This window comes from Ceratotherium simum, chromosome 39 (assembly GCF_057802395.1).
Source record: "Ceratotherium simum simum isolate JZ-2026a chromosome 39, ASM5780239v1, whole genome shotgun sequence".
NCBI lineage: Eukaryota > Metazoa > Chordata > Mammalia > Perissodactyla > Rhinocerotidae > Ceratotherium > Ceratotherium simum.
In genome coordinates, this window is record NC_141938.1 from 2,756,499 (window position 1) to 2,776,268 (window position 19,770).

At 40.5% G+C, this 19,770-nt stretch overlaps 1 long non-coding RNA gene across 1 annotated transcript; it reads left to right on the forward strand.

Moving 5' to 3' along the window:
- Positions 1 to 514: 514 nt before the first annotated feature.
- Positions 515 to 18,913, forward strand: LOC147912096 (uncharacterized). The gene is made up of 2 exons (XR_015550183.1): positions 515 to 833; positions 18,645 to 18,913. It is a non-coding gene; the product is annotated as an uncharacterized LOC147912096 (long non-coding RNA).
- Positions 18,914 to 19,770: the final 857 nt, after the last annotated feature.

Here is a 19,770-nt window from a genome sequence, read left to right on the forward strand (position 1 = left end):
TCAAAAATCAATAATAAAGAAAGAACTCAAAATGCAACCAAGGGAAAATGACAGTAACCTACAAAAGTACCCCCATTAGGCTATCAGACGGTTTCTCAGCAGAAACTCCACAGGCCAGGAGAGAGTGGAATGACATATTCAAAGTATTGAAAGATAAAAACTGCCAGCCAAGAATCGTCTATCCAGCAAAGTTATCCTTCAGATATGAAGGAGAAATAAAGGCTTTCCCAGACAAACAAAAGCTAAAGAAGTTCACTACCACTAGACCTGCCTTACAAGAAATGTTAAAGGGAGCTTTTCTACCTGAAACAAAAAAGCAAAAGTACACAAATCTTTGAGTAAGGTGACAAATAGAACTGGAAAATTGCACATTTATTCCAGAATAAAGTGTTAAACACTTAATTATAGCATAAAGGTTAAAGGATAAAAAAGAATTAAAAATAACTATAGCTACTCCAATTTGGTAACGAACTCACAACATAAAATGGGATAATTTGTGACAACAGAAACATAAAAGGGGAGGAGCAAAAGGATGGAACCTGTATAGGCAAATGAAGTTAAGAAGCTATCAGCAGAAAAAGGACTATTTTTGAGGCGGAGTCAAGATGGCGGCATAGGCAGACTCTGAACTCACCTCCTCCCATGGACACAGCCAATTTACAACTACTCGTGGAAAAATTACCCCTGAGACAGAACTGAAAACTGGATAAGAGGAACTCCTGCAACAACGGACAATCCTAACTGGGGTAGAAGAGGCAGAGATTCCCTTCCGGAGAGGAAAAACGCCGCCTTCACAAGCCGCCAGCTTCATGGCCGCCGGGAGCAGCTCACAGGTACGCAGCCTCCCTGGAGGCGCGGGGGCCCTGAGCCGGGGAGCGCCCCCGCTGTGGGCATTTTGTGGACCCAGCACAATCGACACCAGGGGCATAATATCTGACTTTGCCTGCTACTAAAGCATTGGGGAGCACCCCCAGAAAACCCGGTTCAAAAAGAAACTAAAACTGGCTCTTAAAGGGCCCGTGCGCAAACTCACCTGTTTCAGAGAGCATCCTAAAATCACCAGAAAGAAAGGTGCACAGTGCTTTGGTGACAAGAGACTCACCTAATAGGCCCTGAGTGCATCTCGGTGAGGGGTGAGACCTCTCCAGGGACTGGGACATTGGTGGCGGCCATTGTTGTGGCCTGGTGCGAGCGAGCTGACACAGACACCATTGGAGTTCTCCCTGAGGCCTGCTAGCCCAGGGTCTGCTCCACCCGCTAGAGCACCGATTTAATCCAGCTCAGCCAGGGCAGGCAGCCCACCCTAGAGACTGGCCCCACCCAACAACAAGCCCTCAGGCAACGTGTGGGCCTGCATAGATTGGTGACTGGATTCTCTGCAGCCTGGCAACTGAGCCGACTTGAGCAGGGCAGGGTGTGCACAAGGAGCGGGTGGAGAGTGTGGGGCGGTGGCAGAGCGTGTGGGGCTCCCGCCGTGGAGAGACTGGGTCCGCTTGGGGAGGTCGGGGCGCTCACACGGGGCAGGACTGTGTTGACTGTGTGTGTGGACCTGTGGGCGGCAGGGCTTGTCAGCTGCAGAAGACTTGTGCTTCTCAAAGACCCACATAGGAGGTTTGCTCCACCTTCCAAAGCCTGAAACAATCGGGTGCTCCTGTGCCTGAGGCCAGCCCCACCCAGCTGCAATCCTCAGAGAGCTGACAAGAGACATAATAGGCTAGAGGCTTACTGCAATTGTAAGGCCCTGAGCCTAACAACCTGCCATGCTGGGGGCCTACTCAGTTAAAAGAAATACTGCAACACACATGTGGTATTAGAACTTACAGCCAACTGTGCTGGGGTGCCCCACACCTGATAAAGAGACTGAAGGGCCCACAACAACTACAAGCAGCTGATCATTACAACAGCTGGCCAGGAGCATAACTCAGCCTCCCTGGGCGCCTATAGGGAGAGCTAACAGGCCACAATAGAAGGACACACGTAGCCCACATAGGGGCCACCCCTGGAACATTGAGAACTGAGGGAAGCACACTGGAAGCCTCCTAAGGCATCACTTACATAAGGTCACCTATCCAAGAGCAGGAGACGTAGCTGACCTACATAATACGTAGACACAAGCACAGGGAAAGAGGCAAAATGAGGAAGCAAAAGAATACATTCCAAGTAAGGGAACAGGACAAAACCCCAGAAAAGGAACTAAGTGAAACAGAAATGAGCAACCTACCCGACAGAGAGTTCAAACTAAGAGTGTTAAGGATAGTCACTGATCTGGGGAGAAGAATAGATGAACTCAGTGAGAATGTCAACAAAGAAATGGAAGATATAAAAAAGAACCAATCAGAAATGAAGAATACAATACTGGAAATGAAAAATTCATTAGAGGGACTCAAAAGCAGAGTAGAGGATACAGAAGAACGGATCTGTGAGCTGGAAGAAAGACTAGAAGAAATTACCCAAGGTGAACAGGTAAAAGAGAAAAGAATTAAAAAGAGTGAGGACAGTCTAAGGGACCTCTGGGACAACATCAAGTGCACTAACATCCGTGTTATAGGTGTCCCAGAAGGAGAAGAGCGAGACAAGGGGGCAGAGAATCTATTTCAAGAAATAATAGATGAAAACTTCCCTAACCTAAGGAAGGAAACAGACATCCAGGTACAGGAAGCACATAGAGCCCCAAACAAGATAAACCCAAAGAGACCCACACCAAGACACATCATAATCAAAATGTCCAGAATTAAAGATAAAGAGAGAATCCTAAAAGCTGCAAGAGAATGTCAAGTTACATACAAAGGAAACCCCATAAGGCTATCAGCTGACTTCTCAGCAGAAACCTTACAGGCTAGAAAAGAATGGCACGATATATTTAAAGTGCTAAAAGGAAAAAACTTACAGCCAAGAATACTCTACCCAGCAAGGTTATCATTCAAAATGGAAGGAGAGATCAAAATTTTCCCAGATAAGCAAAAATTAAAGGAGTTTGTCACCAAGAAACCAGTGCTACAAGAAATGTTAAAGGGACTGATTTAAGGGGAAAAGAGAAGACCACAAATAGGAAAAATTATCTATTTCCATGATTAGAACATAATGGATACAAATGCACAAAAAAGAGGTTAGATATGATATTAAAAACATAAAAGGAGGGAGGAGGGGAGTTAAAGAGTACAGCTTTCAGACAGAGGTCAAACTAAAGTGACCATCAATTCTGTATAGAAGAAGTAAGGAACAGAGAAGGACTACTAAAACACTGAGAAAAAAAAAAAGTTAAAAAATGGCAGTAAGTACATACTTATCAATAGCTACTTTAAACGTCAATGGACTAAATGCTCCCATTAAAAGGCATAGGGTGGCTGACTGGATAAAAAAACAAGACCCATATATATGCTGCATACAAGAGACACACTTCAGACCTAAAGACACTCACAAACTGAAAGTGAAGGGATGGAAAAAGATACTCCACGCAAATGGCAATGAAAAGAAAGCTGGGGTAGCAGTACTCATATCAGACAAAATAGACTTTAAAACAAAAACTGTAAAAAGAGACAAAGAAGGGCATTACATAATGATCAAGGGAACAATCCAACAAGAGGATGTAACACTTGTAAATATCTACGCACCCAATGTAGGAGCACCTAAATATATAAAGCAATTATTAACAGACATAAAAACGGAAATAGACTGTAACACAATAATAGTAGGGGACTTTAACACTCCACTTACACCAACGGATAGATCATCCAAACAGAAGATCAATAAGGAAACATTGGCCTTAAATGACACACTAGAACAGATGGACCTAGTAGATATATACAGAGCATTCCATCCAAAAACCGAAGAATACACGTTCTTTTCAAATGCACATGGAACATTCTCCGGGATTGATCACATATTAGGCCACAAAACAAGTCTCCATAAATTTAAGAAGATTGAAATAATACCAAGCATCTTTTCTGACCACAATGGTATGAAACTAGAAATCAACTATAGGAAGAAAATCAGAAAAGCCACAAATACATGGAGATTAAACAAAATGCTACTGAACAACGACTGGGTTAATGAAGAAATCAAAGAAGAAATCAAAAAATACCTGGAGACAAATGAAAATGAAAATACGACATGCCAGAATTTATGGGATACAGCAAAAGCGGTTCTAAGAGGGAAGTTTATAGCAATACAGGCCTATCTCAACAAACAAGAAAAATCTCAAATAAACAATCTAACAATGCACCTAAAGGAACTGGAAAAAGAAGAACAAACCAAGCCCAAAATCAGTCGAAGAAGTGAAATAATAAAAATCAGAGCAGAAATTAATGAAATAGAGACCAAAAAAAAATAGAAAAAATTAATAAAACCAAGAGCTGGTTCTTTGAAAAGATCAACAAAATTGACAGACCTTTAGCTAGACTCACCAAGAACAAAAGAGAGAAGGCACAAATAAGTAAAATCAGAAATGAAAGAGGAGAGGTTACAACAGACACCTCAGAAATACAAAAGATTATAAGAGAATACTATGAAAAGCTATATGCCAACCAATTCAACAATCTGGAAGAAATGGATAAATTCTTAGAATCATACAACCTTCCAAAACTGGATCAAGAAGAAGTAGAGAATTTGAATAGACCAATCACCAGTAAGGAGATCGAAACAGTAATCACAAACCTCCCCAAAAATAAAAGTCCAGGACCAGACGGCTTCCCTGGTGAATTCTACCAAACATTCAAAGAAGACTTAATACCTATCCTTCTCAAACTCTTCCAACAAATTGAGGAGAGGGGGAAGCTCCCTAACTCATTCTACGAAGCTGACATTACCCTGATACCAAAACCAGACAAGGACAACACAAAAAAAGAAAATTACAGGCCGATATCACTGATGAACATCGATACGAAAATCCTCAACAAAATACTAGCAAATCGCATACAACAATACGTTAAAAAGATTATACACCATGATCAAGTGGGATTTATTCCAGGGATGCAGGGATGGTTTAACATTTGCAAATCAATCAACATAATACACCACATTAATAAAATGAAGAACAAAAATCACATGATCATCTCAATAGATGCAGAGAAAGCATTTGACAAGATACAGCATCCATTTATGATAAAAACTCTGAATAAAATGGGTATAGAAGGAAAGTACCTCAACATAATAAAGACCATATATGAGAAACCCACAGCTAATATCATCCTCAATGGTGAAAAACTGAAAGCTATCCCTCTAAGAACAGGAACCAGACAAGGATGCCCACTCTCACCACTCCTATTTAACATAGTATTGGAAGTCCTAGCCAGAGCAATCAGGCAAGAGAAAGAAATAAAAGGGATCCAAATTGGAAAGGAAGAAGTGAAACTGTCACTATTTGCAGATGACATGATTTTATATATAGAAAACCCTAAAGAATCCACCAGAAAACTTTTAGAAGTAATAAACGAATATGGTAAAGTTGCAGGATACAAAATCAACATACAAAAATCAGTTGCATTTCTGTACACTAACAACGAAGTAGCAGAAAGAGAAATTAAGAATACCATCCCATTTACAATCGCAACAAAAAGAATAAAATACCTAGGAATAAACTTAACCAAAGAGGGAAAGATCTGTACACCGAAAACTATAAAACATTTCTGAAAGAAATTGAAGAAGACACAAAAAAATGGAAAGATATTCCGTGGTCTTGGGTTGGAAGAATTAACATAGTTAAGATGTCCATACTTCCTAAAGCCATCTATAGATTCAATGCAATCCCTATCAAAGTTCCAACAACATTTTTCACAGAAATAGAACAAAGAATCCTAAAATTTATATGGAACAACAAAAGACCCCGAATAGCTAAAGGAATCCTGAGAAAAAAGAACAAAGCTGGAGGTATCACACTCCCTGATTTCAAAATATACTACAAAGCTATAGTAACCAAAACAGCATGGTACTGGCACAAAAACAGACACACAGATCAATGGAATAGAATCGAAAGCCCAGAAATAAACCCACACGTCTATGGACAGCTAATCTTTGACAAAAGAGCCAAGAACATCCAATGGGGAAAAGAAAGTCTCTTCAACAAATGGTGTTGGGAAAACTGGATAGCCACATGCAAAAAAATGAAAGTAGACCCTTACCTTACACCATACACAAAAATTAACTCCAAATGGATTAGAGACTTGAATGTAAGACCTGAAACTATGAAACTTCTAGAAGAAAACATAGGCAGTACGCTCTTCGACATCGGTCTTAGCAACATCTTTTCAAACACCACATCTGACCGGGCAAGAGAAACAATAGAAAAAATAAACAAATGGGACTACATCAAACTAAAAAGCTTCTGCACAGCAAAGGAAACCATCAACAAAACGAAAAGACAACCTAACAATTGGGAGAAGATATTTGCAAACCATACATCTGATAAGGGCTTAATCTCCAAAATATATAAAGAACTCATGCATCTCAACAACAAAAAACTAACAACCCAATTAAAAAATGGGCAAAAGATCTGAACAGACATTTCTCCAAAGAAGATATACAGATGGCCAACAGACACATGAAAAGATGTTCAAAATCACTAACTATCAGGGAAATGCAAATGAAAACTACAATGAGATATCACCTCACGCCCGTCAGAATGGCTATAATTAACAAGACAGGAAACAACATGTGTTGGAGAGGATGTGGAGAGAAGGGAACTCTCATACACTGCTGGTGGGAGTGCAAACTGGTCCAGCCTCTGTGGAAAACAGTATGGAGATTCCTCAAAAAATCAAGGATAGAACTACCATATGATCCAGCTATTCCACTGCTGGGTATTTATCCAAAGAACATGAAAACACCAATTTGCAAAGGTACATGCACCCCTGTGTTCATTGCAGTGTTATTCACAATAGCCAAGACTTGGAAGCAACCTAAGTGCCCATCAAGGGACGAATGGATAAAGAAGCTGTGGTATATATACACAATGGAATACTACTCAGCCATAAGAAACGATGAAATCCAGCCATTTGTGACAACATGGATGGACATTGAGGGCATAATGCAAAGTGAAATAAGTCAGAGGGAGAAGGTCAAATACCGTATGATTTCCTTCATTAAGTAGTAGATAATAACAACAATAAACAAACACATAGGGACAGAGATTGGATTGGTGGTTACCAGAGGGGAAGGGGGGAGGGAGGAGGGTGAAAGGGATAATTCGGAACATGTTTGTGGTGATGGGTTGTAATTAGTATTTGGGTGGTGAACATGATGTAATCTATGCAGAAATAGAAGTACAATGATGTACACCTGAAATTTTTACAATGTTATAAACCAATGTTACTGCAATAAACAAAAAATTAAAAAAAAAAAGAAAAGAAAAAGGACTATTTTATCTATGACATGTTTTATACACATCTCATGGTAACTACAAAACAAAAATCTAGAGCAGGGACATGAAACATAAGAAAAGAAGAAACACCTGGCCGGCCCATGGTGTAGTGGTTAAGTCTGGCACACTCTAAGATCCCAGGTGTGGACCTACGCCACTCATCATCCATGCTGAGGTGGCAACCCAGATACAAAATAGGGGAAGATTGGCAACAGATGTTAGCTCAAGGCAACTCTTCTTCACAAAAAAAAGGAAGAAGAAACTGACTAAGGCATCATAGAAAACCACAAACTAAAAGGGCAGACAGAAACACAAGGGAAAAGAAACAATGGGGATGTAGAGCAATTGGAAAACAAAAGATAAAATGGCACTGATAAGTCCTCATAAATCAATAATCACCCTAAATATAAATGGATTGAAATCACCAATCAAAAGTTACAGAGTGGCTAGATGGATTAAAAAACAAGATCCAACTATATGCTGCCTCCAGGACACTCATCTCAGCTCTAAAGACAAACATAGGCTCAAAGTGAAGGGGTGGAAGATTATACTCCAGGCAAATGGCAGCCAAAAGAAAGGGAGTGTAGCCATACTTACATCAGACAAAATAGACTTCAAGCCAAAAAAGGTAACAACAAAGATGGACATTATATAATGATAAAGGGGATAATGCATCAAGAAGACATGACATTTATTAATATATGTGCACACAACATAGGAGCACCAAAATATATAAAGCAACCATTAACAGATCTAAAGGGAGAAATTTACAGCAACATAATAATAGTAGGGGATTTTAACACCTCACTTACATCAATGGATAGGTCATCCAGACAGAAAGTCAACAAGGAAACATGGGCTTTAAATGACACATTAGACCAGACAGATTTAATCGATATAAACAGATCATTTCATCCAAAAGCAGCAGAATACTATTCTTCTCAAGTGCACATGAAGCATTCTCAAGGATAGACCATGTGTTGGGACGCAAAACAAGTCTCAATAAATTTAACAAGTTTGAAATCATATCAAGCATCTGTTCTGACAACAGTGGTATGAAATCAACAACAAGAAGAAAGCTGGAAAAATCACAAGTATGTGGAGATTAAACAACATGCTTCTGAACAACTATTGAGTCAATATTTTCACAGAATTAGAACAAAAAAATCCTAAAATTTGTATGGAACCACAAAAGCCCCAGAATAGCCAAAGCAATCCTGAGAAAAAATAACAAAGCCAAGGTATCACACTCCCTGATTTCAAACTATACTACAAAGCTATACTAACCAAAACAGTATGGTATTGGCAAAAAAACAGACACACAGATCAATGGAACAGTATTGAGAGCTCAGAAATCAACCCACACAGCATATATGGAAACTAATTTATGACAAAGGAGCCAAGACCATACAGTGGAGAACGGAAAGTTTCTTCAATAAATGATGTGGGGAAAACTAGACAGCCATATGTAAAAGTTTAATAACTAGACCAATATCTTTTCACTATACAAAAAAATTAACTCAAATGGAATAAAGACTTGAACATAAGACCTGAAACCGTAAAATATATAGAACAAAACATAGGCAGTCAGCTCCTTGATGTCAGATTTTGTGGATTTGACTCCAGGGGCAAGGGAAACAAAAGCAAAAATAAACAAATGGGACTACATCAAAGTAAAAAGCTTCTACACAACAAAGGAAACCATCAACAAAAGGAATAGGCAACCTACCAAATGGGAAAATATATTTGTACATTATACTTCCAATAAGGGGTTAGTATCCAATATATATAAAGAACATATACAACTCACAACAAACAACCTGACTACAACATGGGCAGAGGTTCTGAATAGACATTTTTCCTATGAAGACATACAGATGGTCAACAGGCACAGGAAAAGATCTTCAACACCACTAATCATAGGAAATGCAAATCAAAACCACAATGAGATATCACCTCACACCTGTTAGAAGGCTATTATCAAAAAGACAAAAAAAAAGAAAAGTGTTGGAGAGGGGGCAGAGAAAAGGCAACACTCTTACACTGTTAGTGGGTATGTAAATTGGTACAGCCACTATGGAAAACAGTATGGTGATTCCTCAAAAAATTAAAATAGAACCACCATATGGATCACCATATGATTCAGCTATTTATCTGAAGAATACAAAAACACTAATTCAAAAAGATATCTGCACCCATGTGTTCACTGCAGCATTATTTACAATAGGCACGATATGGAAACAACCTAAGTGTCCATCAAGAGATGAATGGGTAATGATGTGTATATATACAATGGAATACCATTCAGCCATAGAAAAGGATGAAATCTTGCCATTTGTGACAATGTGGATGGACATTGACAGCATTATGCTAAGTGAAATAAGTCAGAGGGAGAAGGAAAAATACCATATGATTTGATTCATATGTGGAATATAAAACAAAAACAAATTCATAGCTGCAGACAATAGATTGGTGGTTACCAGAGGGAAAGGGGGGTGGGGGAGGGTGAAATGGGCAAAGGGGGTCAATTGTATGGTGATGGATAGAAACTAGACTTTTGGTGGTGAGCATGCTGTGACATATAGAGGTGTCAAATTATAATGTGGTACACTTGAAACTTATATAATGTTATGAACCAATTTTACCTCAATTAAAAAAATCACCTATAAGGAAAAATTTATACATAAGTATAAACACACATGCTTACATACACACATCATGTTGGTTCTCTTTCCCTGGAGAACCTTAATTAACACCATATTTTATTTTTAAATCTTTATAAATCAAATGAGTGATTCATTTTAAATGAGAAGCTGTTTCTGTATGTGTAATCTTCCAAACAGTAATTTTTAAGTAGTGTTCAATGCTTCTTTGGAAATCATTAAAAATAAATTTTCTCAATTTTGTTCACATATGAAATGATAAGTGATATTAGAGATTCTGACCTCCATCCTCTTTCAAACTGGCGAGTGTTTCCTGGAATGAGCTTCATACTAAGTGTATTAGGGTGTCCTGACAGTGTGCGGATCTCTGCTGACCCACACCCCAATAAAACTAGGGAAAATTATTTTAATAAACATTTAAATTCACTGGAAGTAGTCCTAAAGCAAATAGGAAAGGCAGATCTATTCAAGAAAATCTATGAAGATTTGTAAGAAACACAAGGTTCTGTGGTATTTGAAACAAAAGCACTGCCTCCCTAGCTCCTCCCAGCTCACATTGGTGAAGACTCCATGTCAGACTCCTGCAGTCTAGAACACATGGCACCCTGTCACCCCAGCTCCCACTCAGAGGGCTTTCTTCCTGGGACAACAGGACTTCAAATTTTCAAACCCTACCCCCAACTGCCTGTTGCTGAGGGTTAACAGGTGCTGGATGAGTTTGCTTGAAAAGTTGGGACACCATTGTTCCAGTCCCTCCACATGGAACTGAGGTGATATCTTTGGAGTGGTGTGCTCACGGTACTGGTTCACCGGTCAGCCAGGTCATGAGGTGGCTGGAACACAAGTCATCCATGAGGGGGCAGGAGACACAATGAAGAGGACCACTGGCTGCTGTCTCTCTCCTCCCTTGAGCACTCAACTCCTGAAATGGGATTGTCACTCAGAAAGAGGCTTCTCGTTGTCCTCCAAACAACTGCAGGGTCCCGGCACAGAGATCTTTCCTGACCATGGGGGTGAAGCAAGCCATAAATCACATAGCTCTTATTACCTTTCCAGAGAATTAACTTGGCTGGCAAAAGATCATGAAAAGTTCAAGTCAAAGGGCACTCAAAAAAATGGAGAATGAGGTGAAAGTCAATTAGGAGTAGATTTGTGTATTTTATAAAGATACAGCTTAGGGCCGGCCCCGTGGCTTAGCGGTTCAGTGCACGCGCTCTGCTGCTGGCACCCTGGGTTCAGATCTCTGGTGCGCACCGACGCACTGCTTCTCCAGCCATGCTGAGGCTGCGTTCCCACATACAGCAACTAGAAGGATGTGCAGCTATGACATACAACTATCTACTGGGGCTTTGGGGGAAAAAATAAATAAATAAAAATTATTAAAAAAAAAAAGATACAGCTTAGTCTATAGGCTGACTAGTTTTCTGGAAAGAACCAGAGAATTAGACTGCTAGGAGGAGGCTTCAAAATCTCAGAACAAATATCAAAGAGCAACCTCAGAAATTATTTCTAAAAAGGATAAATTTTCACTGGATTAATTGGTCAAGCAAGTTATGCTCCCAGGATGTAGGTGATGTCAATTAATAAAAAGCATGAACTGCAGGAGAGGTAAGAGGTTTATTTGGGGTCCTGGGAATTGCAATTGGGAGGCACAGATTTGAGTAGAAACTCAGATATGCTCTGAAGTGGACAAAGGAGGCAGCAGGGGGTTATAAAGGCCAAACCATACATTTACATAAGTTGTCTTGAACAATTAATGGTCAGTTGTTGCAAGGAGAGAGCTGACATGCCAGTTGCTGATTGATTCTTAAATTGTTCTTAAGCAGTTTGTTCATTTCTGGAAGAGGAATTCTTCCAGGATATGGTTTCTGTGGCCAGGAGAAGTTCAAAAGTTCAGTCCACACCTGGCTGTGGAGGTGCATAAGTGTCCCTTAATGGCCGCCTAGCTCCATTTTAGAAGTCTTGACATATGTTACTCCATTTTGTATCCTCATCTATGTTTTTTCCTCTTGATTGAGATCTTTTCTCAGAAAGCATTATGGATCTCCTATTTGATGTCGTATGTTTAGGTGTCTCCCTCATTGCGAGGAAGGCTCATTCTTGGGAAGTCAGGTCCCACATAGGGGGAAAGTGAGGTCTTTCATGGGAGTGACTCAGTCAAAAGCTTAGGCTACATTTGAGCAAGAGGTAGGTGGTCAGGAAATGAGTCTTAGGCGTCATGTTATAGTCATCAGATGTCAGAAATAGTCTTGTTCTCAATGGCCATCAATGGATAGGTCTTTTGAATAGTCTCAAGTCTCTGGGCAACCACTACCTCAAGGTTTTGGAGTAACAGTAAGAAGTACACATCATGAACAGTTTAAAAATGACAAAAAGAGAGCAAATTAGATTATAATAAGCAAAATAATTTGTAACTCAGACCTGAGGATAGCCCCAAGGCCAGAAAGAAGCCAACTAAATACATCAGGAAACGTGAAATTCAACCAGCTTGGAGTAAAATCCGAGTGGCCCTTAAGAGATTGAGCTGGTTTGAAAAGCTTCATCGTCTCTACTTCAACTTGTTGAGATGTATTAATCCAGGTGCAACAGGAGGTGTTGGCAATAGCGCAGACTCCTCCTTGGGCAGCAAGGAGATAGTCCAGGGCTATTCTGTTGTCAAGGATTACTCAAGCTCGAGAATCTAAGGAGCTTGTTGTGCTCTTATTGCTTTTGCAATAGAGCGAGCAATTGTATTGACAGTTCTAGTAAGATTCCTCATCATGAGATCCAGTTGGAATGTGCCAACTCCTAACCAAGAAAAGAGTCCCTTAAAGAAATAAGGGCCAATATGTCCTGAATAACCAGCAGGGAAGTCACAGCTTTGATTGAAACTGCAACTATTATCCTCATATTCAGGGGGATCTTCACCAGGATCATCATCTATGATAGAGACGGCCCTTTTCTTTTGAGTTTTCTGTATGGAATCAGTTTTTCCAGAGACCAGTTTAAGTATAGTAAAAAGAGTGGTTACTTGGCCTAAGAAACAAGCACCACTCACTTGCCAGCTGTTTAGGCAGTCAGAAGCCCAGATTTTTCTATCATATCTACATATAAAAATATATCCTGAAGGGGCAAAGAACACCAGCCAAAGTTTAATTATTCAAAGACTCATTTACAGACAAAGAAGGTAGCACAGACGTGAACCAAGGATCTGTCTAGTTGGTGCATATGGGAAGAGTATCATTCTCTAGATGGTCTACAACATCATCAGTCTTCTGGAAGGAGGCCTTGCAGAGAGGAGTTGCACACCGTGATTGATTAATCAGGGAGCAATTATGCCCCTCTGATGACATTTTTGGTAGACCCACATGTATGAATGTGGGAGTTCCTGGATAGGCATGGATGAAGCACTGTTAGAGGCATTTATGAATTCCTTGAAAGGGGTTAGAGAGTCAGGGGGATCTTCCTGTGTAAGGGAAAAAAGTTGAATTCTGTAGATAAAGGTGGAAGGCCAGCTTGTCATATTTATGTTGAAATTAGGAATAAAAGTGGAATTGTAAATAGGTATAGCAATAGGATTGTTTATTCTCCTAAAACTAGTGGTAGGTTGGTGATGGCAGATCCAGCAATCAGATAGGTCTCCAGTGGAGGCTAGGGATTGGGAGAATTGTATTATAGCATTTTTCTCCGAGGAATTAGAGACTGTGAAAATGAAGATGAAAAAGAGCATAGAGGTCAGTAATAAGGGAAACATGTTACCACCAACACAGAATTCCTATAGTATGTAGGAGGGCAAAGAGCATTAGAATTCCAGCAAAGAGGATGAGAATGCTAAAAAGTTCAGATAGGTTAGACACGAATACTGGCCTGGTCTGGATTCTTGGGACAGCTGTCTACCTCAGATGTCATTAGTTTCTCATCCAGGTGAAGAGCAGCAGGAGATATTTGTAATTTGATGTCTGGTTGAGAGGTCCAGTCAGGTGAGGATGCCTTTATAAGATGAGAAACATGAATCCATGAGTCAATGCCCTGAAGTTTGGCTGCACAAGGATTGGTCAACAATACCGTATGGCCCTTTCCATCGTGGTTGTAGGGCCTCCTTGTGATGGTGTCTTTATTGAAGACTGTGGTGATGTACATCTTTGTCTCCCTGGAGTGCCCTGTAAGAACATTGTTCTACTAGAGCAGTAGTGTCCTTAAGAGCCTTGTGAGATCTTGCAGTAGGTCAGAATATCTCCTTTAAGCAGGACAGGCTCAGATAGTCCTTTTAGACATGGACATATGAGACCTAATCTCATAGGTCACCCTGTGATGATTTAAAATAGGGAGAGCTTGTGCTTCCCCAAAGGTGTAGACCTGAGGTTAAGTAATACCAAAGGCAGGGCCTTCATCCATGGGAGATTAAAAGATTCTATGAGTTTGACCAATTGAGTTTTTATGATCACATTAGTTGTTTCAATGAGACCAGAAGATTGAGGATGATAGGCACAAGGAAAATGTAGAATGTGCTAGATTTTACATACAGCTTGTATGATTTGACCTGTAAAATGAGTTCCTCAATTGCTGTGAAGCTCTGAGGGGACACCCCAGGTAGGTATAATCTTTTCTAGGAGAATTTTACTTAGTGTGAGCTGTTGCCCTGCAGCATGGGAATGCTTCAGTCCAGTGGGAAAACATGAAGACCATTTTAAACATATTTATATCCTGGAGATGGTGGTAGTTGGATGAAGTCCAACTTGACAGGCCCAGAAGGTAAAGGAAATGGCCCATGGAACTCTGGATGGGCTTTCCAGGGTTATGTTTAAGACATATATGGCATCTTTGATAAACTCTCAAAGCCATTTTAGGTGATGGTTTTCAATAATATTGTTTTCCCCAAAGCACCATTTTATCAGTATTCCAATGAGTTAAATCATGAACATAGCTTCGAATATGTTCCTGGAGGTGATCAGGGAGGACAGGATGGCCATTAGGACCATACCACAATTTTTTTGTGTGTGTGAGGAAGATCAGCCCTGAGCTAACATCCATGCCAATCTTCCTCTTTTTGCTGAGGAAGACCGGCCCTGAGCTAACATCTATTGCCAACCCTCATCCTTTTTTTTTTTTTTTTCCCTTTTTCTCCCCAAGGCCCCAGTAGATAGTTGTATGTCGTAGTTGCACATCCTTCTAGTTGCTGTATGTAGGACGCCGCCTCAGCATGGCCTGACAAGCGGTGCGTCAGTGCACGCCCGGGATCCGAACCCAGGCTGCCAGTAGCAGAGTGCACACACTTAACCGCTAAGCCATGGGGCCGGCCCCCATACCACAAATTTTTATTCCCTTCAAATGTGCAACCTTCTTCTGTCCATTTTCTCTTCCTGTTTGGTAGTCAATGTTGGGCTTCCATTAATTTATTTTTTTAATCTCTGACAGGGTTAAAGGTAATTTTTGTTTTAGGGCAAATTCAAAAAGAGTTTTGTAATCTCCAAGGGCCATATTTTTCCCCCACTTTTTTGCAGCTGAATCAGCAAAATGACTACCTTTACTTTCCTCTGTGTTCACCTTAGAATATCCAGAAATCTTTATTATTGCTAAAGATCTCAGTTTCTGAATGGCATCTAAAAATCTAACACATAGGAGCTATTTTTTATCTTTTGACCTGAAGAGGTTACGAATCCTCTTTGTTTCCAAAGCATGCCACAATCATGAGTTACTCCAAAGGCACATCTGCTGTCTGCATAGATATTGGCAGTTTTCCCTTTGGCTAGATAACAGGCTTGGGTTAGGGCCATAAGTTCATCCTATTGTGCAGAGGTAGCCATTGGTAAAGGATCAGCTTCTATTGTTTCTATTAAGACACAATTGCATATGCTGCCTTCTATTTGCCATTTTCATCTTTCAGATAAGACCCATCAGTAAATCAAACTATGTCAGCATTTTCAAGTGGGATTTTTTATATGTCTGGCCTGGGGACCAATAATTGGTGTGTCTAAATAAGACAGCCATGAGATGTGTCATCAAAAGGCAATGTGAGGAGAGTGGCAGGATTGAGGGAATGGTAGTGAGTAAGAGTGACATTTGGTGAAGATAAAAGAAAAAGCTCCTAGGAGGTTAGTCTGCTGGCAGAGAGGTGCTGAGGATGATGAGAATTAAGAAGGGCTTCCACTGAGTGGGTTATGCAGTCAGAGGAGAACCCATAACAGTTTCTTCAGCCATTTTAAAGAGAACTGCTGTTGCAGCAATGGCCTCATGCAGGGAGGTGGTCCGTTAGATACAGGGTCTAGTTGTTGGCTGTAGTAGCCTATTGGCCTATGTTGTCCTCCATGCTGTCGAGAAAGGATGCTAATGCATTTCCTCCTTTCTCATGGACAAAATGGAAAAAGGGCTATTTATGTTAGGATGCCCTAGGGCTGGAGTGTCAAGGAGACTTTGCTTAATCATCTCAAATGTGTTTTGATTTTCTTCAGTCCAGTTGAGGGGTTCTGGTTGGTTAAATGTAGGCAGAGAGTATAAGGTTGAGCCATCATTGAAAAGTTGGGAATCCAGTTTCTACAATAACCAGCTAATCCTAAAGATCCCCTCAACTGTCTTTTAGTCTGGGGAATAGAGAAGAAAGGATTCCTTTTACCCTATCTAGGCCAAGGATCATCCCTTGGTTGGATATTAAATGTCCTAATTATTTAATTTGGAGCTGATTAAATTATACCTTCTCCTTAGAGACTTTGTGTTCCTTGGAAGCAAGTCTCCTTAAGGGGTGTAATCCACCTGTGTTAGATGCCTCCCTTGATGGTGAGCAAGGAGGAGATCATCCACATATTGTAATAAAAACCATAAAAAAAGGTTACACCTGTTATATCAGCCTTTAAAATCTGAGAGACTAAAGTTGGGCCTTCAGTATAACCTTGGGGCATGATTGTCCATGTATATTGTTGTCCATCCCAAGTAAAGGCAGATAAAAGTTGGCTATCAGGATCTAAAAATGCTGCAGAAGGCACTACAAATCTCTATGACTGTAAAGGATTTGCTATCTGGAGGAACAGGAGACAGTAAGGTATGAGGATTAGGGACAACAGGGTGTTGAGGTATTACAGTGTTACTGATGGCTCTCAAATCCTGTACTAACCTCCTTCCTCTTCCTTGAGGTTCATGTACAGGAAGGATGCGAGTATTGCAAAGACTTGTGCAGGGAATAATAAGCTCTTGTTTTAGATACTCTTCAATTATAAGCTTAATGCCTTTAGTTGCTTCAGCATGTAATATTAGGCAAAGGCTTATTTGGATGCAGTTCAATTTTTATTGGAAAAGCAGAATAAATACTGTCAATGTCTGTGGAACTTTTTGACCAGAGACAGTTAGGAATATCATCTAAGATAGGATTTTCTTGTCTATTGACTTGAGAGGGTAAGATAGGGATGGAACCCATTATGGGCTCAGCAGTGTCTGTTAAAGAATGATTAGGGTCTCTAAGGTTTCTCAATTCAGGAAATATTTCCCCCTGTGGAGAGAGAGAGATACTGGCTTTATAAGTTGCAAGGAAATTTCTCCCAAGTAAACATATAGGGGCAGAAGGAACTAATAAGAATGGGTGAGATCCTGATATTGGGCCTAACTGAAAAGGAATCGGGAGTGACTTAAAGACAGTCATGGGGTAATTTGAAACCCCCACCATTGGTATAGTTTCTGAAATCTGAGGAAGGAGACAAGAAAGGCTGGTGGAGTTGAGGACCAATAAGGTAGCCCTGAGGTTGGTGAGGGCGTTAGTGACCTCATATCCAATAACCAGATCAATTTCTCCCAAATAATTAGTTAGGAGGAAAGGGAATGTTCTCTTTGAATCCTTGGAGAAGCCCTATTGTTGAAAATATTGTAAGGTTCCCCCTTTGGGAAAGGAAGGTTAAGATTGAGATTCTTACCAGGGAACCTGATTTTTATTCTTTAGCTTATAACAATCTTTCTTCCATTGACTGGGTTTTTTACAGTAATTACAGACACACTTTACAGGGGTATTGTTTGTGTGAGGAGGTTTATGAGTCAGTTGTTGCATCTGATCTTGCATAATTTGTGTGGCCTGAATTTGAACATCTAGAGCTTCAGCACCTTTCTTTTTGGCTGCTTTCTGAATTATTTTAGAAAATTGTTCAGCCAGGTTGAGTAAATCCTGTGTTTCCATAGTGGCCCAGTTAAGTGCATGTCTTTTTACAAGAGTAGCAAGTTCATCTTCCAACACGTTGACAAAAGTTGAATTAAACAGGAAGAAAGTTTCATAATTAATGTGATCATTCCAGAGTACTGTTTAAAGGCCTTTTCAAATGTGTCAAAATAATCAAACATGGATGCATCAGATTTTTGTAGACATTGTTGAATCCTTTTCCAATCAATTATTTTGGGGAAAACACCAGGTTTAGAAAAAACGTTCCATGGGGCTGTTCCATCCTTCCTTAGGGAACCATTCTTTGGCTCTCCCTTCTCCCACAGGCATGTGGATAAGCTGATATAGGTCTGAATAGATGAGTCAATAAGTTTCAATATTTAACTGGAATTCTTTGGCAAATTTACTGGGGTCTTCCTTGGCATCAGGAAATTCCTTAGTTAGAACTAATAACACAGATTTTGTCCAAAGGCTGCATGAGATTGACTAAGATGTTGTTTCTGTCTCCTGTCTGAAGCTGAACAGGGGCTGCAATGTGAGGTGATCAACAGGAGACTCAGGATCATCATTATAAAAAGGGAGTTCAGAGAAGAAGAGGAGGTGGACGAGAAGCGGAAGCAGTTGTAGCAGAGGAAGCATCGGCTGACTTTTCAAGCTTGGCAAGTCTTTGAGAGAGATCTGAATTGGCTTCAGTAAGTTTAGAATTAAGAGTTTGTACAGAAGCAACTTATTGGCTGTTTCATTTAGAAGTCTTGAGTTATCAATTAAAATAAGCTTTCCATTCAATTTGTTGGTTTGATAGCCTTTTTCCAATTGAGCGTGCAAGTAAACCAATGTAGGAATTCTAAAGGAGCCCCATTTAGGCCAATGAAGCCTTAAATCATCCCAAGTGATGCAGGTCCAGTGGGACAAGAATCTCCACGTAGAAGGACCATATTCTTTAAACATAAACCCAGCAGGGGTCCCAGAGGGGAGTTGCCCATCAGCAGCTCCCTTAGAAAACAGACTTCCCATTTGTACATACTTCTCAAACAAAGGCCTAAGAGACAAAAGGGAACAGATTTCCCTACAAAGCCTGCACAAAACACACCCAAATAAAGATAATTCTTGACCAATAGACAGGAGATTTGAGTCCAGGAGGACTTACCAAAGAGAGCTGGGGCCACTGGGAGGAGATGAAAGGGTTCAAAGGACACTTGACAGCACCTCGCTCATGTCCACGCAGCAGTGCCAGAGTCAGGGGTCAGTCACTCTGGATCCCACTTCTGACATCATAGAATGTCAATTAATAAAAGGCATGGAGCCGGTCCCGTGGCTTAGTGGTTAAGTGTGCATGCTCTGCTACTGGCGGCCCAGGTTCGGATCCCAGGCACGCACTGACGCACCCCTTCTCCGGCCATGCTCAGGCTGCGTCCCACATACAGCAACTAGAAGGATGTGCAACTATGACATACAACTATCTCCTGGGGCTTTGGGGAGAAAAAAAAAGGAGGAGGATTGGCAATAGATGTTAGCTCAGAGCCGGTCTTCCTCAGCAAAAAAATAAAATAAAATAAAAAATAAAAGGCATGAACTGCAAGAGAAGCAAGAGGTTTATTTGGGGTCCTGGGAATTGTAATTCAAGAGCACATATTTGGGTAGAA